Below are 26,880 nucleotides of genomic sequence, written 5' to 3'. Positions count from 1 at the left end.
ACACCTCGCCCAGGGTCACGCAAATAGTACCTGGCAGAAACAGGATGTGAACAGAGGCAACTTGCTTCTAGAGCCATGCTCTTAGCATTTGGCTATAGAAGGTTTGAGAACCACCCCATCCCCCTCACCTTGCAGATGAAGATCACAACTTTCTTCTTTCCATCTCCAGCATCCTACGCCTGTATGTTAGCTGGGTTGAGCTGACACTCCAACCCTCTGCAGAGTTTACAAGCTCCGGTACTGCCCACTCCATGCTACTCAGTTACCCATGGCCTTGATATTTGTCATAATCACTGATATTAGTTCAGTAGTTAATCAGTTCACAAAGCATTCTCACATGCCTTAGTCTGTTTTCATGCTGCTGATAAAGACATACCCAAGACTGGGCAATTTACAAAAGAAAGAGGTTTAATGACTTACAGTTCCACATGGCTGGGGAGGCCTCACAATTATGGCGGAAGGCAAGGAGGAGCAAGTCACATCTTATGTGGATGGCAGCAGCAAAGATAATGGGCAGGGAAACTCCCCCTTGTAATACCATCGGATCTCGTGAGACTTATTTGCTTTCATTAGAACAGCACGGGAAAGACCTGCCCCCATGATTCATTACCTCCCACCAGGTCCCTTCCACAACACATGGGAATTCAAGATGAGATTTGGGTAAGGACACAGCCAAACCATATCACCTTATCACACTTAATGTTTATAGTCATACTAATTGGTAGGTATCAGGATGCCCATTTTACATGAGAAGAAATTGAGAGGATGGGAGAAGGACATTGCCAAGGATGTTGCCTTAGAAGGAGTGGGACCTGGCCAGGTGCAGTGGCTCACACCTGTAATCCCAGCACTCTGGGAGGCCAAGGCGGCCAGATTGCCTGAGGTCAGGAGTTCAAGACCAGCCTGGCCAACATGGTGAAACCCCGTCTCTCCTGAAAATACAAAAAATTAGCAAATTAGCTGGGCGCTATGGTGGGCGTCTGTAATCCCAGCTACTCGGGAGGCCGAGGCAGGAGAAATGCTTGAACCCGGGAGGCAGAGGTTGCAGTGAGCCGAGACTGTGCCACTGCACTCCAGCCTGGGCAACAACAGCGAGACTTCATCTCAAAGAAACTGCACTCCAGCCTGGGCAACAACAGTGAGACTTCATCTCAAAGAAAAAAAAAAAAGGAGTGGGACCTTTGGAGTAGCCTCATTGGGATTTCTGGTCACAGGCTTGGACTTCACTAGATCTGAAGTCTTGAGCAAGTTGCTCTGCCAGGGAGAGATGGCCAATGCAGGGTTTTTTTTCCTAAGCCCAGCCTTGTTACTTTAAGCAGGTTTCTCACCCTTGGCACTCCTGACATTTGTAGGGGGCTATCCTTGCGCTGTAGGACATATATTAGCATCCCTGGCTTCTACCCACTAGAGGCCAATAGCACCCCCTCTTCCAGTTCTAACAACTAGAAATGTCTCCAGACATTGGCAAATGTCCCCTAAGGATAAAATTGCTCCTGATTGAGAATCACTGCCTTAAAGACAGGCCAGGGAGGCCAAGAGTCATTGAAGCTCATCCCTAAGGATGTGGGCATATATCAAGATAGAGCCACTGGGTCTTCCTAGCCTTGCAGCTGATCAAAGCCTTCCTGATCTGCCAGACAGGAATCTACACTTTGCATTTAGCAAGTGTCTTATTATTTAATATTATAAATCTTGTTTTTGTTTGTGTCATTTTGTTTTTGAGACGGTCTCGCTTTCTAGCCCAGGCAGGTGTGCAGTTGTACAATCTTGGCTCACTGCAACCTTCTCCTTCCAGTGATTCTCGTGCCTCAGCCTCCCAAGTAGCTGGGATTACAGGTGTGTGCCACCATGCCCAGCTAATTTTTGTGTTTTTAGTAGCGATAGGGTTTTACCATGTTGGCCAGTCTGGTCTCAAACTCCTGACCTCAGGTGGTCCGCCCACCTTGGCCTCCCAAAGCACTGGGATTACAGGCGTGAACCACCATGCCTGATCTTAACATTATAAATCTTTATACTGGGTTCTGCCACAGTTCACCTCATCAGGTGTTGCCGGTATACAGTGATGAGCCTTTCGCTGCAGCTGGGAGTGAGGTAAGGGGCGGACCCAGGCATGGAGTTTACAGAGCCAGCGACAGGCTGAAGGTCTGGCTGATCAGGTGGTTCCAGGGATCACCTGGCCATGTAGGCTGGTGGATTGGGCCCTAGCAAAGCCCTGTGTGCCTGCTTGAATATTTAATTTTGAGACCTGGGTTCTAGCCATATTTTAGCCATCTGGCTCTGGTGTGGCCTTCATAAAGTCCTAGTTTGCTCCTCCCTAACTTAGGGTCAACTGTACCTGCCGTACTTGCTCAGTTGAGATGAAGCAGGCAGAGGCTCTTTTAAACTGTGTTGCATGTCAGCTATTAATATGAAAAGTATCTACCCTTCTCCTACAGGCCTACTGACTGTTGCCAGAAACTGAAACATCAGAACATTTCTTAGGGGCTCAGGTATGGTCTGGAACTAATCTGAAATCTGTGCTAGCTTCCTGGAGCTCTGGCCCAGCCTTTCTGAATTTGCTCCCATTCAGGCCTGCCTGTATTAGCTGGCTTGTCTACCTACCTACAGGTTTCCCAGGAACAAAGTCCATGTGAGCTGCAGACCATCTGGAAGAGGGCCAGTAAAATCTGGAACCAGGACTGGCTCCTGGAGTCTCCTGCCAGCCACAAACAGCCCTGGTGACTGGAAGACTGTAGATAGCCCTTACCAGCTTTACTTTAAACAGCAGCTGGGGAAACTAAGGGAATGATGCTGTCCACTTGTGAATTAGCACACGTGGCATGGACTTTATAGTATTGCCTGTAGTTTCTGTAACACTGAATTAATGAGAAATAGTTTAGCTGGGTGCAGCAGCTCATGCCTGAAATCCTAGCACTTTGGGAGGCCAAAGTAGATGGATCGCTTGAGCCCAGGAGTTCAAGACCAGCCTGGGCAACATGGTGAAACCCTGTCTCTAGGAAAAATACAAACATTAGTAGGGCATGGTAGCGTGTGCCTGCAGTCCCAGTTACTTAGGAGGCTGAGGTGGGAGGATGTCCTGAGGTCAGGAGGTCAATGCTGCAGTGAGCTGAGATTATACCACTGCACTCCAGCCTGGGCAACAGAACGAGACCCTGTCTCAAATTTTTTTTTAAAAGGCAAGAAATGATTTGAAATACACTTCTCTTCTTTCTATATTTTATATGGATGTTAAATTACCACTTTAAATCTGTGTTTTTAGAAATAGTCAAAAAAAAATCTGCCCTTTCTGATGGAGGTTCATTTTTGTTAACGTAGAAAATGTCAAGATTTCCTAAATATACCATTTGCAAATAGCTGGAGATGTCACATTCACTGTGTACATTTCTGTTAAATTTTTGTTTGTTTTGTATTACTATTGTTTTTTGTAAAGACAGGGTTTTGCCATGTTGCCCAGGCTGGTCTCAAATTCCTGAGCTCAAGCGATCTGCACACCTCGGCCTCCCAAAGTGCTGGGAATTTTTGTTAAATTTTTTAAGTTAATTTTTAAATTTAATGTTTGCTTCTTTCCTATCCACCACTGTGCACAGTATCACTAGAGTCAGAATCCTCTGTAGTTCACTATCTCTGGAAATAAAACCTGTCAACTCCAATGGTTTTCAACAAAGTTTCTTCGAGGAAATTTCCTTCCAATTGTAGAGAACATTTAAATTCTTGACATCAGTGCTGAAAGGGCTAGACCAAGCAAGTGGAAGAAAGGCTATGGGGTGTGAATCTTCCCTGTGGACTTTCAAAATTGTTGATTAAAACAACAACAACAACAACAACAACACAAAAAAAAACAAGCAGAATTGGTTGAAATAGAAATTTTCTAAATTAAAAATTGACAAATATTAACAGCACTAGTCAATTTTAAGCTAGTTTTGTTAACAAATTTTGACTTTTGTTGTTGTTGTAGTTGTAGATACAGGATCTCAATATGTTGCCTAGGCTGGACTTAAACTTCTGGCCTCAAGTGATCTTTTTGCTTTGGCCTCCCAAATGCTGGGATTACAGGTATAAGCCACCATGTCTGGCCTGACCTATTTGTTTAACCAAAATGTCTGCTTCCATGAACTACTTCTTGTTCTTCAAATAATACTTAGTCCCTTTTCTGCTGCTATAACAGAATATCGCAGACTGGGTGGTTTACAAAGAATAAAAATTTATTTGGCTTACGGTTCTGGAGACTGGAAAGTCCAAAAGCATGGCACTGGCATCTGGTGAGGGCCATCCCATGGTGAAAAGCAGAAGGCAGAATTGAGCATGTGAGACAGAGAATTGGGGCCAAACTTATCTTTTTATCAGAAGCCCACTCCTGAGATAACTTACCCACTCCCATGATAACAGCATTAATCCACTCATGATCTAATCACCATGTAAAGGTGTCACCTCTAAATATTGTTACAATGGCAATTAATTTTATTTTAAAAAAAATAGAGACAGGTCTTGCTATATTACCCATGTGGGTCTCCAACTCCTGGGCTCAAGCAATCCTCCTGTCTCAGCCTCCCAATGTGCTGAGATTACAGGAGTGAGCCATTGCATCCAGCTGGCAATTAATTTTCAACATGAGTTTTGGCAGGGACATTCAAACCACAGCAAATACGCAATTCATGATTCATTCCATTTAATGCTTTACTCCCTAGTTATTTATTGATTCTCCTCAGGGTCCCTGGCAAACAGCGAGAGACTTCATCTTTGGCCTCCTTGACCTCTGCTAATTCGTTCATTTAACAAACATTTGTTGAGATCCTGCTGTGCTTCAGACAATATACAAGCAATGTGGATACAGACCAGGAAGAGCTCATAATAAACGGTGAACTGCAAATAGTACATAGGTAAGAGCTATGACTGAGAATTATGTATGAAATATTGTGTGACTACAGCTGAGAAACCGTAGGACTTCCAGTGAGAGCATGAGTCAGCTTGGCTAATGAAGTGACAGCTGAGGTATTTTAAAATCACTTTAGCCCATATCATCTGGCTCACTCATCTTCTCCACTACATGCAAAGGAAAATAAAACCTATTGTGTTTTCCCATTCAAATGAAAATATAGGTTGAAGTTCTCTCCTGAGTTGTCATCTTTTTTCTACCCACGTTTTCCCAGAAGATTGTGATACAGTGAAAGATCGCAGAATTTGGAATCAAAATTAGAATTTTCTGCCACTTAGTTGCTATGACCTTTTGACAAGTTACTTGACTTCTGTGGATCTTAGAGTCTTCGTCTGTTAAAACGGGAGTCCCCAACCCCTGGGCCGTGGACTGGTGCCGGTCCATGGCCTGTTAAGAACTGGGCCACACAGCAAGAGGTAAGTGGCAAACAAGAGAAGTTTCATCTGTATTTATAGCTGCTCCCCATCACTTACATTACTGCCTGAGCTCCATCCACCTCCTGTCAGATCAGTGGTAGCATTCAATTCTCATAGGAACATGAACCCTATTGTGAACTGCACATGGAAGGGATCTAGGTTACACACCTCTTATGAGTATCTAATGCTGGATGATCTGTCACTGGATGATGTCTCCCATCATCCCCAGATGGGACTCTCTAGTTGCAGGAAAGCAAGCTCAGGGCTCTCACTGATTCTACATTATGGTGAGTTGTATAATTCTTATATGTTCCAATGTAATAATGTTATAAATAAAGTGCACAATAAATGTAATGTGCTTGAATCATCCTGCAACCATCCTCGCCACCCCCAGTCCATGGAAAAATTGTCTTCCATGAAATGGATCCCTGGTGCCAAATATGCTGGGCACTTCTGGGTTAAAAGAGATGACAGAGGCCGGGTGTGATGCTTCACGCCTGTAATCCCAGCACTTTGGGAGGCTAAGGTGGGCGGATCACGAGGTCAGGAGATTGAGGCCATCCTGGCTAACATGGTGAAACCCCATCTCTACTAAAAATGCAAAAGAATAGCCGGGCGTGGTAGCGGGCGCCTGTAGTCCCAGCTACTCGGGAGGCTGAGGCAGGAGAATGGCATGAACCCGGGAGGCGGAACTTGCAGTGAGCCGAGATCGCGCCACTGCACTCCAGCCTGGGCGACAGAGCGAGACTCCGTCTCAAAAAAAAAAAAAAGATAAAAAGAGATGACAATAGGCTGGGCATGGTGACTCAGCCTGTAACCCCAGCACTTTGGGAGGCCAAGGCAGGGGGGATCACTTGAGGCCAGGAGTTCGAGACCAGCCTGGCCAACATAGCAAAACCCCGTCTCTACTAAAAATACAAAAATTAGCTGGGCGTGGTGGTGCATGCCTGTAATTCTAGCTACTCAGGAGGCTAAGGCAGGAGAATCGCTTGAACCCAGGAGGTTATAGGTTGCAGTGAGCTGAAATCATGTCACTGCACTCCAGCCTGGCCAATAGAGCAAGACTTCGTCTAAAAAAAAAAAAAAAAAGAAATAGCAACTATGTGGCAGGCTGCTGTCAGTATTAGCAATAATGTATACAAAATTATAGACTGTTGTACTGATGGCTCCCTACTGATATTCCTGGTATTCATGCCCTTGGGTAGCCTCCTCCCATACTGACTCTGGACTTGGTCATATGACTTGTCGGCTAATGAGACATAACTGTGACCCAAGCAGAAGCTCAATAAATATTTGCACATTCAGCCTGGCCAACATGGCGAAACCCCGTCTCTACTAAAAATGCAAAAATTAGCTGGGCATGGTGGCCAGGCATCTGCAGTCCCAGCTACTCGGGAGGCTGAGGCAGGAGAATCGCTTGAACCCAGGAGACGGAGGTTGCAGTGAGCCGAGATTGCACCACTGCACTCCAGCCTGGGTGACAGAGTCAGACTCTGTCTCAAAAAAAAAAAAAAAAAAAAAATGTGCACATTGAGGCTTACGCTCTTGGAACTCAGATGCCATATAAAGACATTTGGGCTACCCTACATAAAGAGAGAGGCCCCAGTCTTCCAGCTGTCCCCACCAAGTGAGGTCCTCTGGGACCTTCTAGCTCCAGCCAATCCACCAGCTGAATGCAGCTTCTTCAGTGAGCCCAGACAAGACCAGAACCACGCAGCCAGACCACAAAATCATGAGAAATTACTGTTTTGTTTCAAGCCACTACATTTTAGGATGGCTTGTTAAGCAAGAATACATAATGGACACACCAATATTTTAAAAATACTCACATATACCTACTATGAGCCAAACACTATGCTAGGCTTTAGGGAGACAGCCGTGAACAAGACCAACAAGGGCCTCCCTCACATTCTAGTGGGGAAGACAGACCAGAAAAATCAAATGATTGTGCTTTTTTTTGTGTACTATAAAGGACAAGGTTTATGAGCTGAAGCAGAGAATAACAGGGAATAGCAGTTGCTTTTGATAAGGCGATCAGGGAAAACCTCTCTGAGATTAAATTCAAGCAGAAACTTACAACATGAGAAGAAAGTAGCCAGGGAAAGTCATAGACTAGGTCTCAATAAATCACAGCTATTACTAGTAACATATAAAATTATTGATATTTATTATTTGTATACTTGGTATACAGAAGACATATATATATAATCGTCATATATCTATAATCCATATATCTATATACTCCATATATCTATACACTCCATATATCTATATATACTCCATATATCTATATATATAGATATATAGTTTCCTGCCCTTTCCCTTCCCCTATGTCACCAGTCAGGGTCCAGTTAGAAAAATAAAAATCACCAGAAGGATTGTATTATCCTGTTCTCACACTGCTATAAATAAATGCCTGAGACTGGGTAATTTATAAAGGAAAGAGGTTTAATTGGCTCACAGTTCCACAGTGCTGGGGAGGCCTCAGGAAACTTACAACCACGATGGAAGGCGAAGGGGAGGCAAGGACCTTCTTCACAAGGCGGCAGGAGAGAGAAGTAAGAGTGTAGGACAAAAACTGCCACTTTTGAAAACCATCAGATCTTGTGAGACTCACTCACTATCGCTAGAACAGCATAATCCAATCACTTCTCTCCCTCAACACGTGGGGATTACAGGGCCCTTCCTCAACATGTGGGGATTACAATTCGAGATTTTGAGATGAGATTTGGGTAAGGACACAGATCCAAACCTTATCAGGGATTTAATATAGAGGATTTGTTTCAGGTGTCAGAAAGCTGAAAGAGCAGAAAGCAATACTGAGGTAGCCTAGAGGGCTACAGAGAGCAACTAATTCTTGTAGTGCTGGAATAACTAAAGGGAAGAGGTTGGGAGTCACCAGTACCTAGAAACTTGGAGGAGGGTCTATGAAGAGAAAGCATCACTCAGCTGCTATTGATATTTCTGAGAGGGCTCAATGAGGTTGGTTCTCAAGGGGCACCCAAAGTAGCTGGAAGCTGGAACCAACTACTATTTGTAAAGTGTTGTTTTGGGGGTAACATTGGCTGAAAGAGCAAGTTGAAAGAAGAATGTCCCTTCTTCTTTTCTGTTACCTTCCAATCTTCCTCTAGTGCCTGCTATTGACAGAGCTTTGCAGGAAGGCAGCTAGCAAAGAAATCTGTGAAAGGAACATTGCAGCGTCCCAGACACAGCATAAAAGAGAGGAGCATGCAAGGGCAGATTTGGAGCTGAGAAATGGCAGGCAAAGGGCTAAGAATGTCCAGGTTAGTTTTACCTAACTTCTGTTTTTCCAGTATCTGATCCAGTATAGCATTTGTTCTGAATCTCTCTGTTATTTTTAAGAAGGAATTTTTCTTTTAAAAAAGTTTCTGAATAAAACTGGTTTTGGCCAGATGCAGTGGCTCACACCTGTAATCCCAGCACTTTGGGAGGCCAGGGTGGGCAGATTGTTTTGGTTCAGGAGTTCCAGACCAGCCTGACCAACATGGTGATACCCCATCTCTACTAAAAATACAAAAAAATTAGCCAGGCACGGCGGTGCATGCCTGTAATCCCAGCTACTTGGAAGGCTGAGGCAGGAGACTCGCTTGAACCCGGGAGGTGGAAGTTGCAGTGAGCCGAGATCGCACCGCTGCACTGCCGCCTCTGTCTCAAAACAAACAAACAAAACAAAACAAAAAAACCTGTTTTATATATACTAATAAAATGACGATCAAGTATGTATTAGGTTGGTGCAAAAGTAATTGCGGTTTTTGCCATTGAAAGTAATGGCGAATATGTCCTTCATTGAAACATGATGGCAGGAACTTCTATCTTTGTCTGCCTCAGTAAAAATGAATGAATGGTTGAGGGCATGGACGAATGGAACTTACAAGATCTGTCTTTCCAATGGCCGGGGGGCATTTGGTCCCCACACTAAGGCTATTGGACATCTGCACAGGACAGTCCTATTTTTGGTGTCCTTTCCTTTCTGACAATAAAGTTGTGCTTTAGAGAATGAAAAAAAAAAAGAAAGTAATGGCAAAAACCACAATTACTTTTGCACCAACCTAATATATAAACTACCTAGAGCAGCCACTAAAAGCTAATCAAAGATATATACTTAAAAACACTATAATAAATAAAAAATGAAAATCTGAAAAATGTTCAAATAACCTACAGGAAGACAGAAAAAAAAAAGCCAGAAAGACAAAAACAGGGAGAAACAGAAAAGAAAATAGGAGACGTACACCAACATATCAATAATATCCTTAGCTGCTACAGCTCCTGCCTTGAGTGCATGGCGCTCCAGCCTGCATGAATGCTCCCCACAGCCGCCACCACCCATTGGAATGGCCAACAAGGTACCTGCATGTGGCCTGAGCCGGGAGGTGCAGCAGAAAATTGAGAATCCATATGACGCAGACCTGGAGCAGATCAATGGATCACCACCCAGTGCCAAAAGGATGTGGGCTGGTCCCAGCTTGGACACGAGAACTTCCGGAATTTCCTCAAGGAGGGCACAGAGCTATGTGAGCTCATTAACGCACTGTGCCCCGAGGGGCAGGCCCCAGTAAAGAAGACCCTGGCCTCCACCATGGCCTTAAAGCAGATGGAGCAGATATCTCAATGCCTGCAAGCAGCTGAGTGCGCTATGGCATTAACACCACAGACATCTTCCAAACTGTGCACCCCTGGGGAGGAAAGAACGTGGCCTGTGTGCAGTGGATCCTGATGAACCTGGGTGGGCTGGCAGTAGCCCAGGACGATGGGCTCTTCTCTGGGGCTCCCATATGGTTCCCTAAGAAACCCAAGGAGAATCCTTGGAACTTCTCAACCAGCTACAAGAGGGCAGGAACATGATTGGGGTACAGATGGGCAGCAACTGCGGGGTGTCTCAGGTTGTCATGACCAGCTATGGGATGTCACGCTAGATCCTCTGATCTGAGGACTAAGCCCTGATTTTTTTTTTTTTTAATCTTGTCTAAATTCCTATCTGGGGAGTCATGCCCTACAAACCATAAATTCTCATCAGATGGGTTTTATTTAACCCTGTATATCGTGACTTAGTTTCCAACCTGACTCTGGAATAACATTACGAGGCAAGGAAGAAAATCAAAATATTTTACCCCAAGACGTGTTTCTTTGCCATATCTTCATATGGCCCTGCAAAGCTATCCTTTTGGGGGGAAATTTTGCATCTGTAAAGAATCTCTATTTACATAGCTAGATCTTTTTTTTTTTCCAGGCCCTCCCAATCCTAAAGAAATTAAAAGTCTTGCACCTTTTTTTTGAGATGGAGTCTCACTCTGTCGCTCAGGCTGGAGTGCAGTGGCGTGATCTCGGGTCACTGCAACCTCTGCCTCCCAGGTTCAAGTGATTCTCCTGCCTCAGCCTCCCAAGTAGCTGGGATTACAGGCACGTGGCACCACGCCCAGCTGATTTTTGTATTTTTAGTAGAGACGGGGAAACTCAGTCTCAGGTAACCTCCGCCTCGCAGGTTTAAGCGATTCTCACTTGATTCGTGTGCCTCAGTCACCCAAGTCGTTGGGATTACAGGTGCCCACCACCATGCCTGGCTAGTTTTTGTATTTTTAGTAGAGATGGGGTTTCACCATGTTGGCCAGGTTGGTCTTGAACTCCTGACCTCAAGTGATCCGCCTGTCTCAGCCTCCCAAAGTGCTGGGATTACAGGCGTGGGCCACTGCGCCAGGCCTGGGGATTAGAGTTTTTAAGGACAACTTACTGGGACGGGGGAAGCCAGTGAGCTGTGAGTGCTGATCAGTCAGGTCAGAGATGAAATCACAGGAAGTTGAAGATGTATTCCTGTGCTGAGTCAGTTCCTGGGTGGGGGCCACAAGATCAGATGAGCCAGTTTATCGATCTGGGTGGTGCCAGCTGATCCATCAAGTGCAGGGTCGGCAAAATATCTTAAGCACTGATTTTAGGAGCAGTTTAGGGAGGGTCAGAATCTTGTAGCCTCCAGCTGCATGACTCCTAAACCATAATTTCTAATCTTGTGGCTAATTTGTTAGTCCTATAAAGGCAGTCTAGTCCCTAGGCAAGAAGGAGGTTTGTTTTGGGAAAGGGCTGTTATCATCTTTGTTTTAAGCTGTAAACTAAGTTCCTCTCAAAGTTAGTTCGGCCTTTGCCCAGGAAGGAACAAGGACAGCTTAAAGGTAGAACCAATATGGAGTCAGTTAGGTTAGATCTCTTTCACTGTCTCAGTCATAATTTTGCAAGGCGGTTTTTAGTTCTCCCACAGCTGTGGCTACAGGGACTTAATTTATAGGGAGGGGCTTGTGGCGGTTGCTACCCCAGCCACTGCTGCACCGTGCTCACCACACATCTGGGGTAGGCTTCCCTGGCAGAGGCCCTCGTGGCTTCTCATTTTCCATTCCCCTCACTGTGGCTAGGGAGTGGGGGTGAGGGAACAGAGAAAGGAGGGCTGCCTACCATGGTCTGGGGCTTGAGGAATATGAGTTTGTTGATTTAAATAAAGAACTCCAGGCCAGGTGCAGTGGCTCACGTCTGTAATTCCAGCACTTTGGGAGGCCGAGGCAGGTGGATCACCTGAGGTCAGAAGTATAAGACCAGCCTGGTCAACATGGCGAAATCCCGTCTCTACTAAAAAAATACAAAACTTAGCCTGGCATGGTGGCGGCGCCTGTAATCCCAGCTACTTGAGAGGCTGAGGCAAGACAACTGCACCATTGCACTCCAGCCTGGGCAACAAGAGTGAAACTCTGTTTCAAAAATACAAAAAATAAAAAATAAAGTGAGTCTCTCCTAGACAGCATACAGTTTGAGCATGTCTTTTTAATCCTTCTCCCAATATTTCCCTTTGATTGAAGTGTTTAATCAATTTATATTTAATGTATTTATTGTAGGATTTGTATCTGCCATTTTGCTATTTGTTTTCTATATGTCTTATGGCATTTTATTGTTCCTCTATTCCTTTATTACTGCCCTCTTTTGTGTTAGATATTTTCTCATGTACCATTTTAATTCTCTTGTCATTTTCTTTCTTTCTTTCCTTTTTTTTTTTTTTTTTTTTGACAGATTCTTGCTCTGTCTCCCAGGCTGGAGTACAGCAGCACCATCTCAGCTCTCTACAACCTCCGCCTGCCGAGTTCAAGCGATTCTCCAGCCTCAGCTTCCTTAGTAGCTAGGATTACAGGCATGTGCCACCAGGCCTGGCTAATTTTTGTATTTTTAGTAGAGATGGGGTTTCACCATGTTGGTCAGGCTGGTCTCAAACTCCTGACCTCATGATCCGCCTGCCTCAGCCTCCCAACTTTCTTTTTTTAGAGATGGGATCTTGCAATGTTGCCCAGGTTAAACTTGAATTCCTGGGCTCAAATAGTCCTCCCACCTCAGCCTTCCAAGTAGCTGGGACTATAAGTGTGTGCCACCACACCCAGCTCTTGTCATTTCTTTTACTATATTTTCTATTTATTTTCTCTGTTGCCCTTGTGATTACAGTTAACATCTTAATTTATAACCATCTACTTTAAATTAATACCAACTTAATTTCAATAATAGACAAGAGCTTCATTTCTATATAGTTCTATTACTTCACCACTAGTTTGTGCTATTATAGTCATACAGAATAAGCCCAATACAGTTTTATAATTATTGCTTATCCAGTTATCTTTTAAATCGGGTAGAAAAAGGAAAGACTTATATACACATAAAAATAATTTATAATGTCTTTTACATTTACCTATATAGGAGGTACCATTACTAGTGCTTTATTCCTTTGTGTAGGTCAGAATTACTGTCTATTTCCTTTTACTTGTTCAAGATCTCACTCAGTCACCCAGACTGGAGTGCAGTGGTGTAATCATAGCTCACTGCAACTTCAAACTCTGGTGCTCAAGTGATCCCCCTGCCTCATCCTTCCAAAGTGTTGCGATTACAAGCATGAACCACCATGCCCGACCCACAGTTTTTTGTTTTTAACCAGTGAATGTCTTTATTTCTCCTTCACCTTTAACGAATAGCTTTACTGGATATAGAATTATTGACTGACAGTACTTTTTAATTTCGGCACTTCATATGTCACCCCAGTGCCTTCTGGTCTCCATGATTTCTGATGAGACATTCTCTGTTAATCTTATTGAGGCCTTACTGTATGTGACAAGGCACTTCTCTCTTGCTGCTTTCAAGATTCCCTCTTTGTCTTTGTCTTCAACAGTTGGATTAGGATGTTTTTAGGTGTTGATCTCTTTGAGTTTATCTTACTTGGATTTTGGTGAGGTTCTGGATGTGTATATTAATGTTTTCCATCAAACTTGTGAAGTTGTAGGTCATTATTATTTAAGATATTAATTATGCCCCATTCTCTCTCTCCTCTCTTCTGGGACTCCCATTATGTATAAGCTGATATGCTTGATGGTGGCTCAAAGATCTCTGAGTCTCTTGTTTATTTTTATTCATTTATTTTCTTTCTATTCCTCAGATTGGATGATCTCAATTGACCTATCTTCAAGTTTGCTGTTGTACCCCTCTAATGAATTTTTTATTTCAGTTTTTGTACTTTTCAACTTCAGGATTTCTATCTGGTTCTCTTTTTAATATAATTTCTATGTCATAATTGATGTTGTACATATGGTGACACATTGTTTTCATGCTTTCCTTTAGTTCTTTAGACATATTAGTTCTTTGAACATATTTTTAGTAGCTGATTTAAAGTTTTTGTCTAGTAAGTGTAATGTCTGGCCCCCCTAAAGGACACTGAAAGTTTACTGGCACCATATTACCTTTTTTGACCTAGTCTTTTACCTTGTTTAGGCAGTCACAGAAGTCCACCCAATTTCAAGTGGGGAGTGGCAAAGCTCCGGAATTGCAGGTGGGACCACAAATGTTTCTGTGACCATTTGTGGAAAATATAATCTGCCACATTTACTGTTTTGGAAAATCAAGTCACTAATGGCAGCACTGCTTATAGTAGTCAAGTCACCAGTTCAATACACTTGTCTCAGCCTGCATTAGTACCATAAAGCATATATATGAAGTTTTTTTTTTTTTTTTTTTTTTGAGACAGAGTTTCACTCTTGTTGCCCAGGCTGGAGTACAATGACACAATTTCGGCTCACTGCAACCTCCGACTCCTTGGTTCAAGCAATTCTCCTGCCTCAGCCTCCTGAGTCACTGGGATCACAGATGACTGTCACCACGCCCAGTTAATTTTTGTTATTTTTAGTAGAGACGGGGTTTTACCATGTTGGCCAGGCTGGTCTCGAACTCCTGACCTCAGGTGATCCACCTGCCTCAGCCTCCCAAAGTGCTGGGATTACAGGTGGGAGCCACTGCACATGGCCCAAGATGATTTTTAAGATGTGAGCCTTAAGCTCCTTCTTGGGTCTTCTGGAGTTGTAGTGGCCAAGCATTTTTATATTAAAGTATCTTTCATAAATTGTCTTTATTTTATGTATCTTTTATATAACAATTAGGACATTACATTTATTTTCTGCATTAAATAATTATTAAATTTTATAATTTTTTATTGAAGCATAACATATGTGCTGAAGTACCCAAATCTTCAGTGTATAGCTCAAGGAATTTTTTCAAAGTAATAGTACTCATTTATTATCTCACAGTTTCTATTGGTCAGGAATTCAAGAGAAGCTGACTTGGTGGTTCTGGCTCAGAGTTGCTCATCAGGTTGGAGTCAGATGTTGGCTGGGACTGCAGTTATCTGCAGGCTTCACTGGGGCTGGAGGATTTACCTTCAGTGTGGTTCACATGGCTGGCAAGTTGGTGCTGGCTGGTGGTTGGGGGCCTCAGATCCTTTCTCCACGAGGCTCTCCCTGGGTTTCTCTGAGTGTGCTGACAATATGGTAGATGGATTCCCACAGAGCAAATAATCCGAGATACCAAGGTGGAATCAGCAATACCATTTATGATCTAGCCTTGAAAGCCACATGCCATCATTTCTACCATATTTTATTGGCCACACAGAGCCAACTCTGATTCACTGTGGGAGGGGACTACACAAGGGCTTGAATACCAGGAGGCTGGGATTACTGGGGGATGGCTACCACATTGCCCCATAGATGGATTATATTCTGGGTTCCACAGGGGTTCCATAGTCACATCAGTGTCTTGCATCACCTTCTTTTTTTTTTTGAGACAGAGTTTTCCTCTTGTGCCCCAGGCTAGAGTGCAATGGTGTGGTCTTGGTTCATGTGAATCACTTCTTTTTTTTTTTTTAAATCAAAAATCACATTTTTAAAATTATACTTTAAGCTCTAGGGTACATGTGCACAACATGCAGGTTTGTTACATATGTATACATGTGCCATGTTGGTGTGCTGCACCCTGAATTACTTCTTAACTTCCTGTGTCTTGAATGTTGCATTGGTATTTTCCAACAATCACCCTTGGCTCCTCAAGGCTGTGCCCTCCTTAGTATCTTTGAGTTCTGAGAACACTGTTTATTACTAGCTAAGCAATAATTCCCATTGCCAAAGCTCCAAGGCTCATCTGCCTGTTTGTCTGGAGGTTTTCAAATAGACAAGGATGTGTTAATGACCTAGTACGTTATCTGTTAAGTTTTGGCAGGCAGCATGGAAATGTGACTTTTTAAATAGGAAAAATAAAATTGTAATTTTATTCTTAAACAACCACAATTACTTACTAATGGTATGTGTGCCTGTTGGGCAATGCACAGTTCCTCAAACCGTAGAATCAAATTAGACATTGCTATTCACATTTCCTGTTCCACATTGATATTTACACACTACTTACTTTTTTTTTAATAAGGGGAAATATTTTTAATTTTAAAAGTTTTTAATTAAACATTTTTTAATAAAAGGAGACACTGATGAACACTTTGTTTTCAATTTTGTACGCTTACTAACAATATTCCAAAGAATGTCTCATACAAATATCCTTGTTCATATGTGGGAGTGTTTCACAATAGTTTATTAGAACTGGAATTTCTGGCTCATAGAACATTTGCATTTCCAATCTTACTAGGTAATTCTGAGTTGTTCTCCATAGTAATTTACTCACTTATGCTCCTAAAGTGTTTAAGAATTTCCCTTTTGTCCATTCTTGCCAAGTTGAGTATTATTAAACTTCTCCATGTCTGCCAATCTGATGGGTGTGAATTGCATCTCATTTTTTAAAAAATTAGGGTAAATTACATCTAACATAACAATCACCTGCATCTCATTTTTTTCCAATATTAAACACAGTTTTATTTAAGACATTGCATTTTCCACTTACAATACAGTGCTTATAAAGTGCAATGTTATTTCCTTCCCTTGTGCACATGTTCCATATTCAAGTATTGAGAATGCCCAGTAATTTACTATAGCAGCTGAACTTTAAAAGCTGCCACAGAATTTGCTACAAATTTAAGTCCTTCCATATTTTCACTGTGTGGAACAATGCTACATCTTTTCTTGGGTTGGCTTAATTAACCTCTTCAATGGTAGGCCCTGAGGAAGCACCGACAGAGGGAGGAGCTCCACTACCAGGGTATCCCCCAGGCATTCCTCCTGGTATGCCTTCTGCACTCTGGTACAGCTTGGTAATGATGGGGTTGCAGACTATCTCCAGCTCTTTCTGCTGATGTTCACATTCTTCCTTCACTGCGGTCTGATTCTGTTGATAATTTCATTACACTTGTCAAGAATCTTCTGCTTGTCTGCATTGTTCATCTTGCCTTGAAGTTTCTCATCTTCAACAGTGCTTTCATGTTGAATGCATGGGACTCAAGTGAATTCTTGGATGACACCTTGTCCCTCTGCTTCTTATCTTCAGCTTTGCACTTCTCAGCTTCCTGGGCCATAGCTCAATATCTTCCTTGTCCAAATGGCTCTTGTCATTAGTGACAGTAATCGTGCTCTCTTTTTCTACTCTTGTCCACAGCAGAGACACTGAGGATGCCATTGGCATCAATGTCAAAAGTGACTTCGATCTGAGGAACAGTGGAGTGCAGGAAGTAGGCCTGTGAGTTCAAACTTGCCAATCCATTGAGACAGAAAGTAGATTGATGTTTTCTAGAGGGAGGAATAAGTGAATGGAGAATGATGGCTAGTGGATATGGGATTTCTTTTCAGGTTGATCAAACTATTATAATATTTTTGTTGTTGTTTTTTGTTTGTTTGTTTTTGAGACAGAGTTTTGCTCTTGTTTCCCAGGCTGGAGTGCAGTGGCATGATCTCGGCTCACTGAAACCTCTGTTTCTGCCTCCCGCATTCAAGCGATTCTCCTGCCTCAGCCTCCCGAGTAGCTGGGACTACAGGTGCACAGCACCACGCCTGGCTAATTTTTGTATTTTTGGTAGAGATGGGGTTTCACAATGATGACCAGGCTGGTCTTGAATTCCTGATCTGAAGTGATCCTCCTGCCTCAGCCTCTCAAAGTGCTGGGATTAAAGGTATGAGCCACCGTGCCCGGCCAAACTATTGTAATATTAGAAAACAGTGATAGTTGTATATCACTGTGTATATACCAAAACACATCAAATTGCATGTGTTAAAAGAATGACGTTTATTGTATGTTAATAATATCTCAATAAATTTGTGATAAAATAAGATGAAAATGCATTTCAAAATTCTTTCCTTTATGTTTCTTTTATATATCACACTTAGAAATGGAAATAGCTTTTTCAGGGAGAAAAGCCATCTAGAGACCTTGTGATGTGGTTTGGATGTTTTCTATCTCCAAATGTCATGTTGAAATTTGATTTCCAGAGGTGAAGCTGGGACCTGGTGGGAGGTGATTTGATCATGAGGACGGATCCCTCATGAATGGCTTAGCACCATTCCCTTGGTGATGAGTGAGTTCTTGCTCAGTTAGTTGATGTGAGATCTCATTATTTAAAAGAGTCTGGGATCTTCCTCTTCACTCTCTTGCCATGTGATACACTGCTCCCCTTCACCTTCCACCATGATTGTAAGCTCCCTAAGGCTCATGCCATAAGCGAGACGTTTGCGCCACACTTCCTGTATAGCCTGCAGAACCATAAGCCAAAATAAACATCTTTTCTTCATTAAAAAAAAAAAAATTTAAAAACCCCAAAACTTGCCAAACAGGTTGTAATCCTTGGTCATGGAATGCTCATCTCTATAAACCTGAATAAGCACACCAGGCTGGTTGTCAAAATAGGCAATGAAATTCTGTGTCTGCTTGGTAAAAATGGTAGTATTGTGCTTAATGAGGACAGTCGTGACTCTGTCATCAGTTTCAATACCAAGGGAAAGAGGAGTGGCATCCAACAGAAGCAAATCTGGAACATTTTCAGACTTGTCTCCAGATAGGAGGGCTGCCTGGACAGCTGTGCCATAAGCAACAGCTTCATCAGGGTGGATGCTCCTATTCAGTTCTTTTCCATTGAAGAAGTCTTGGAGAAGCTTCTGAAGGTTGGGCATATGAGTAGAACCACCAACCAGGACAATATCATGAATCTGTGACTTGTCTAGTTTGGTGTCTTGAAGGGCTTTCTCTACGGGGTCGATGGTGCCATGGAGCAAGTCAGTTCTTCAGGTCAGTTCTTCAAATCAGGCATTGGTAATGGAGGTATAGAAGTCGATTTCTTCATAGAGAGAATCAATCTCGATACCGGCCTGGGTGCTGGAAGAGAGAGTATACTTACCATATTCACAAACCATATGAAGGTGTGAGATAGCTCTTTTGTTCTCACTGACATCCTTCTTTTTTTTTTTTTTTTGAGATGGAGTCTTGGTCTGTTGCCCAGACCGGAGTGCAGTGGTGTTAGCTCACTGCAAGCTCTGCCTCCCGGGTTCAAGCGATTCTCCTGCCTCAGCCTCCCAAGTAGCTGGGACTACAGGCACATGCCACCACACCCAGCTAAATTTTGTATTTTTAGTAGAGATAGGGTTTCACCATGTTGGCCAGGCTGGTCTCAAACCCCTGACCTTGGGATCCGCCCTCCTCGGCCTCCCAAAATGCTGGGATTACAGGTGGGAGCCACCATGCCCGGCCTCACTGACATCCTTCTTATGCTTGCGCTTGAACTCAGCAATAAGATGGTTGACTATTTGGTTGTCAAAGTCTTCTCCACCCAAGTGAGTTCTCTGGGTGTAGATTTTTTTTTTTTTTTGAGATGGAGTCTTGCTCTGTTGCCCAGGCTGGAGTGCAGTGGCACGATCTTGGCTCACTGCAACCTCTACCTCCTGGGTTCAAGTGATTCTCCTGCCTCAGCCTTCCAAGTGGCTGGGATTACAGGTGCACACCACCACACCTGGCTACTTTTTGTATTTGTTTTTTAGTAGAGATGGGATTTCACCACTTTGGCCAGGCTGGTCTTGAACTCCTGACCTCAAGTGATCTGCCCACCTCGGCCTCCCAAAGTGCTGGGATTATAGGCATGAGCCACAGTGCCTGGCGTTCCAGCTGTAGATTTGATGTCAAAGATCCCATTCTCAATAGTGAGGATTGATACATCAAAAGTGCCACCTCCCAGGTCAAAGATCAGCATAATTATTTCAGCTCCAACCTTTCTCTGTCTAAGCCATAAGCAATAGCACCTGCAGTTGTCTCATCGATAATTCTAAGTACATTGAGACCAGCAATAGTTCCAGCATCTTTGGTAGCCTGATGCTGAGAGTCATTAAAGTCAGCTGGCACTGTGACCTCAGCATTGGTAACTGTTTTCCCAAGATCAGCTTCTGCAATGTCCTTCATCTTTGTTAGAACCATAGAAGACATCTCCTCCTCTGGGTAGAAGCTTTTTGTCTCTCCCCTGTCTCCTCCTTGGACCTTCGGCCTGCCAGCATCATTCACCACCATGAAGGGCCATTGCTTTATATCACACTGGACAACAGCATCATGAGATCTGCATCCAATCAGACATTTGGCACTGAAAACTGTGTTGGTGGGGTTCACTGCAACTTGATTCTTTGTGGCATCACCAACCAATCATTTGGTGTCTGTAAAGGTGACATAGCTTGGAGTAGTTTGGCTTCCCTGATCATTGGCAATTGTCTCTATTTTTCCGTGTTGGAAAACACCCACACGAGAGTAGGTGGTGCCAAGATCAATACCAACTGTAGGTCCCTTAGACATGGTTGCTGCTGTGTAGGTCCAGCTCGGACAGTGAAAAAAGACACAGAAACCCCAAGAGCTGCAGGAACCCCAAGAGCTGCAGGCACGTTCCATGAGCTGCATCTTTTTTTTTTTTTTGAGATGGAGTTTCACTCTTGTTGCCCAGACTGGAGTGCACCGGCATTATCTTGGCTCACTGCAACCTCTGCCTCCTGGGTTCAAGCAGTTCTCCTGCTTAGCCTCCTAAGTAGCTGGGATAACAGGCACCCGCCACCACACCCGGGTAATTTTTTGTATTTTTAGTAGGGACGGGGTTTCGCCATGTTGATAGGCTGGTCTCGAACTCCTGACCTCAGGTGATCCGCCCGCCTCAGCCTCCCAAAATGCTGGGATTACAGGCGTAAGCCACCGCGGTCAGCCACATCTAATTTTTGATTTAGATTTTTCTGGAGATAATTGTAGATTCATATACAGCTGCAAAAACAAATACAGAGAGATCCCTTGTTCAAGGAGGTATTTTTTTTAGAGAGATGAGGGTCTTACTATGTTGCCCGGGCTGGACTTGAACCCCTGGGCTCAAGTGATCCTCATCCTGTTCCTCAGCCGCCTGAGTAAGCTGGGACTATAGTTATACGCCACCATGCCTGGGTTTCAATGGCTTTTTATGTAGGAATGTAGTCATGTAGCCAACACTCACATCAACACACATCCATTCTCAGCACCCTCGAAGGCTCCCTCATGTCCTGCCCAGTCAATACCTATCAAAAGTAAATATACTGACTTAAAATTTTTATTTTGGCTGGGCACAGTGGCTCATGCCTATTAATTCCAGCACTTTGAGAGGCCAAGGCAGGTGGATCACCTGAGGTCAGGAGTTCGAGACCAGCCTGGCCAACATGGTGAAATCCCTTCTCTACTAAAAATACAAAAATTAGCTGGGCATGATGGTGGACACCTGTAATCCCAGCTACTCAGGTTAAAAATACAAAAATTAGCTGGGCATGGTGGTGGACACCTGTAATCCCAGCTACCCAGGAGGTTGAGGCAGGAGAATCGATTGAACCTGGAAGGTGGAGGTTGCAGTGAGCCGAGATGGCGCCACTATACTCCTGCCTGGGCAACAAGAGTGAAAATCTGTCTCAAAAAAATTAAAAATTAAAAATAAAATTTATATATCAAGGATGATAATAAACATAGTGTATTTATCATATTTGTATACTATAAAAGTATATTTATATATTTAGGAGAGTTGGGACTGATAAGATTGAGAACCACTGTGTCTAGTAAGACTTCCTTAGGCGGGTAGGTTGGAGGCATCAGAAAATGTGTTTTCCACCCTTTGCTTATTTTCATTGTCTGTCCCAGTCTGTAGTCTCAGGCACTGTGCTTAGTGAGGCATCACATAAAAATGGAATGATTAAGTTTTTTTTTTTTTTTTGAGACAGAGTCTCACTCTATCGCCCAGGCTGGAGTTCAGTGGCATGATCTCACCTCACTGCAATCTCCGCCTCCCAGGCTCAAGCCATTCTCTCACCTCAGCCTCCCGAGTAGCTAGGATTACAGGCATCTACCACCTTGCTCAGCTAATTTTTCTATTTTTAGTAGAGATGGGGTTTTACCATGTTGTCCAGGCTGGTCTCGAACTCCTGACCTCATGTTATCTGCCTGCCTCAGCCTCCCAAAGTGCTGGGATTACAGACGTGAGCCACTGCACTCAGCCAAGTTGCCTTGTTTGAAAGTAATTGATGACAGTCTTAGAATTCGCCTAGCCCCACCCCTCGATGTGCCTTTTTAAAATTTTTTATTTTTTATTGAGACAGGGACTCACTCTGTCATCCATATTGGAGAGTGCAGTGGTGCGATCTCGGCTCACTGCAATCTCCACCTCCCAGGCTCAAATGATTCTCCTGCTTTAGACTCCCGAGTTGCTGGGATTACAGGCACCTGCCACTACGCCTGGCTAATTTTTGTATTTTTAGTAGAGATAGGGTTTTACCATGTTTGCCATGCTCGAACTCCTGACCTCAAATAATCCACTGTCCTTGGCCTCCCAGTGTGCTGGGATTACAAGCGTGAGCCACTGTGCCTGGCCTCGATGTCCTATTTCTTATTCATGTAACCTTTTCTGTTTTTACTGAGAAAGGAGTAAGACAAAGAGCATGAGTTATCAAAAGGACGTCATCCTTGACCACCACGCAGCAGGTAAACACCATGAAAACCCAGAGAGCAGGAAGTACAGGCAGACTGTGGCTGAGGACCGGGTCAGGAATTCTCTGTCTTGTGGTTCACTGGTGGTTGGTTCCTCTTGGTTACAGGAAGAAGAAGGGACTAAGAGTATCTGAGTATGTGATGTGCAATTTTATGCACAGGGAACTCTGTTGGGCACATTGTGTAGATATCATTTAATCCTCACAACCACCCCGTGAAACAGGTGTTACAATTCCCTTCCTCTGGATTAAAAAAAAAAAAAAGGTACCCTGTCTCCACTAAAAATACAAAAATTAGCCACAGGAGGAGGTCAGGTAGGGAAGAGGATAGAGTGAGAAAGACTGCATCTAGTGTCTTCTGGCCAACCATTATTTGAATAACTGAGCAGAAGAAAAGGCTCTGCAAAGGTATGAGGAAGAGGCCAGGTCCACCGGAAGCCAAGGCATGGCAACTAACATGATTCACCACCGCTGAGAGGGAAAGAAGAGGATGGAAACACGTCTGCTGACATTAGCAACAGGCACGTCTTGGGTGATGACGCTGATTGGCATGAAGAATGAACAGGAAATGAGGCCATGGGACAGAGGGTATGGACCACTCTTTGGAGAGGTTTAGTTGCAAAGGGGATACGAGTGGAGATGACGTGTTAAGACTGTGTGTGTGTGTGTGTGTGTGTTGTTTTGTTCTTATTGAACATGACTTGTGCATACTATGGAATCAGTAGAAAAGATCTGAAAGAGCTGGAGATAGAGACAGGAGAGTGAAGGGACGATAGACAGTTCTATGTTCCTACCAAAGACTCTTGGCCAAGATGCAAGGCAGGAATGAGAGCCTCACCTTTGATGGGAGGAACAGCAACCCCTGCTATAACAAGAGGCAAGGAGAGGAAAAAGTGAGCCTTTCAGTTGGTGTCGGGAAGAAGAGGCAACCATTGGCTTAAACACTTTGATTTCTCTGAATCTTAGCAGGTAGGTCTGCCTGAGAGTGAGAGGATCTGAGCAGAATAGAGTGGGCCTGAAATCATGCTTGCGTGAGTAAGAAAGTGAGTTGGGCTGGGCATGGTGGCTCACACCTGTAATCCCAGCACTTTGGGAGGCTGAGGCAGGAGGATCACCTGAGGTTGGGAGTTCGAGACCAGCCTGACCACCATGGAGAAACCTTGTCTTTACTAAAAATACAAAATTAGCTGGGCATGGTGGCGCATGCCTGTAATCCCAGCTACCCGGGAGGCTGAGGCAGGAGAAACACTTGAACCTGGGAGGCAGAGGTTGTGGTAAGCCGAGATCGCGCCATTGCACTCCAGCCTGGGCAACAAGAGCGAAACTCCATCTTAAAAAAAAAAAAAAAAAAAAAAAAAGAAAGAAAGAAAGAATGTGAGTGGACTGGCAAAGCCTAATAGCCTAATAGTGTTACCCTGAAGGTCTAGTGGACTATTTGTGGAAGGGAACCAACCTGATTAGGGTCAAAGTGAAATCTGCCTCATATCCATGGATATAATCTGAAGAAAGGGCACCAGACATGCACAGATGAACAAGAATCAGTCCTTGCTCTCCAGGGCTTGTAGTCCATTGGAAAATTTCAAGGACACAGGTTGTAGGATAAGGATTAGGTTTGGCTGGGAGTAAAGGAGATCCCCCCAAAATAAAATAGTTTCTTTCTCTCTCAGAAATAATGTATGTAGTATACCAGAGATATTATGGCACACCACAGTGTTGTGAACCAAGACTTCTGTCTTGTTGCTCTAACATGTATGGCTTCCACTCCCAAGATACCTCATGGTCTTAGGCAGCTGCCGTAGCTCCAGCCATTACACTGCTATTCCAACCAAGAGAAATGTGGAAGACAGAAAGAATTGACAAAGGGTGCATGCCAGCTATCTTTTATAGGGTTTCCTGGAAGCTGTCATCTCACTGGCCAGAACTTTATTATTTTTTCTGAGATGGAGTCTCATTCTGTCACCCAGGCTGGAGTGCAGTGGCACAATCACGGCTTACCAAAGCTTCGACTTCCCAGGCTCAATGATCCTCCCACTCCAGCCTCCTGAGCAGCTGGGACTACAGGCTGTGCCACCACACCCAGCTATTTTGTCATTTTTGCAGAGGCAGGGTCTCACTGTGTTGCCCTGGCTGATCTCAGACTCCTGGGCTCAAGTGATCCTCCAGCCTTGGCCTCCCAAAGTGCTGGGATTACAGGTGTGAGCCACTGCACCCAGCCCAGAACTGAATCATATTATCATACCTCGCAGTAAGGGAGCCTGGCGAATGTCAGCTTTATTCCATTTAGCAATGTGCCAAACATAACACTTGGGGGAGGGGGACTTAGCTACCAAGGAAGAGGGAAGGAGCAGAAACTAGAGATCACTAACTGTCTCTTCTATATAGATAAATTAACAGATGAATGAGGCAAGGCACGGTGGCTCATGCCTATAATGCCAACACTTTGGGAGGCCTAGGCAGGAGGATCGCTTGACCTAATTCCTGGGGGAATTAGACACCAGGCTGGACAACATAGGGAGGCCTCGTCTCTACTAAAAAAAAATTTTTTTTTAATTAGCTGGGCATGGTGGCACATGCCTGTAGTCCCAGCTACTTGGGAGGTTGAGGTGGGAGGATTGTTTGAACCTCAGAGGATGAGACTGCAGTGAGTTGTGATTGTGCCACTGCATTCTAGCCTGGAAGACAGAGCAAGACCCCATCTCAAAAAAACACAAAAAAACAAAAAAAAGACGACAACAAAAACCCAATCAACTAATCAACAAACAGATGAATACAGTGCAGTGATACGGGCTAAGAACCACGTACAGAAAAGGGAGACATCAGCTCAGCTTGAAGCGGTCAAGAAAAGCTACACAGAGCTCAAGTTGGGGTTCTTTGGGTGCAATGCAATTTACAGAAACCAGCAGGCAGACAGTGAATTGTTCGTTATCTGTTCTCTCCTTCTTCCATAGAATAGGATTTCAGCTGCCCAACTGAGAGCTATATTCCCAGACTGTCTTGCAGCTAGGTGGGGTTATTATTCAGTTCTGGCCAATGAGTTGTGAGCAGAAGTGCAGAAGTGGTGTATACCATTTCTGAGTCTTGCCCTTCTAAATCCTGAGCATATTCCTCCCTGGTGTGTAGGTGTGGTGCTGGGATCTAGCTTTGATCTTGCAGAGAAAAGCAATACCTTAAGGCATGGACTGCTGGGAAACAGAGACAGAAAAAGCCTGGTTCCCTGGATGTCCTAGTGCCTCAGAGCCCCCAACCTCCCTGGACTGCCTGCCTATAGATATAATAGGTAAACTATCCTGTTGGAGCTATATTTGGGGGTCTTTTGGGCAACAGCAGCAGTTTAGCCCATGCTGTAAATAATTTATTACTCAAGCTATTTGAAGGAAAAAAGAAAAGAGGGCAATAAAGGGGTACTATATAACCCAAGTAGTGGAAAATGCTGCCCAGCCTCAGGGAAGAAAAGGAACTAAGAATTGGAGACTGGGTGGAAACCCACATATGCCTTTCTTGACTCTCATCCCTGCTTTGCTCTGCACACCTGCTTTGGTTGTCTGTCCCCCTGCAGACCAGCTTTGTCCGATTCTGCACTTATATAGCTTTTAAGGCTGCCCCGCAGTTTCCAGTGTATTTGTTATTGTTCTAGACACAGGTCGGCAATAAGCAGTGGTTTCAATCCCATTTTCAGATTCCTGAGAGGAAGGATCAGATTTGCCTGTCCTGGGTCAGGTATTTATCCCTGGAACTGTCAGTTAACTATGAGCAAGACAGTGAGGGTCAAATACTATCAACTGGGGGCTGAGCACGGTGGCTTATGCCTGTAATCCCAGAACTTTGGGAGGCTAAGGTGGGTGGATCACCTGAGGTCAGGAATTCGAGACCAACCTGGCCAACATGGTGAAACCCCGTCTCTACTAAATTAGAAAAATCAACCAGGCTTGATGGTGGGCGCCTGTAATCCCAGCTACCCGGGAGGCTGAGGCAGGATAATCGCTTGAACCCAGAAGACAGAGGATGCAGTGAGCTGAGATGGTGTCACTGGACTCTAGCCTGGGCAAGAGTGAGACTCCATCTCAAACAACAACAGCAACAACAACAACAAAAACATCTATCAACTGGCTACCTGGACCCCAACCCATGGAGTGACAGAATTTTTGGACATGGTCATGGCTCTTGGACTGGGAAGGACCCCCTGATATGGTTTGGCTCTGTGTCCCCACCTAAATCTCATCTTGAATTGTAATCCCCGCGTGTCGATAGAGGGACCTGGTGGTAGGTGATTGGAGCATGGGAGCAGTTTCCCCCGTGC

General features: G+C 44.1%; 2 pseudogenes; one reads left to right on the top strand and one right to left on the bottom strand.

Moving 5' to 3' along the window:
- The first annotated feature begins 9,701 nt into the window (after positions 1-9,701).
- Positions 9,702-10,292, top strand: LOC100979348 (transgelin-2-like; annotated as a pseudogene).
- The window catches only part of LOC100979692 (heat shock cognate 71 kDa protein-like), a 63,867-nt pseudogene continuing 46,690 nt past the window's right edge, over positions 9,704-26,880 (bottom strand).

Source organism: Pan paniscus, chromosome 7 (genome assembly GCF_029289425.2).
Source record: "Pan paniscus chromosome 7, NHGRI_mPanPan1-v2.0_pri, whole genome shotgun sequence".
In the NCBI taxonomy this organism is placed as follows: Eukaryota; Metazoa; Chordata; class Mammalia; order Primates; family Hominidae; genus Pan; species Pan paniscus.
Note: the sequence above shows the minus strand (reverse complement) of the source record. Positions and strands in the feature narration are given on the sequence as shown.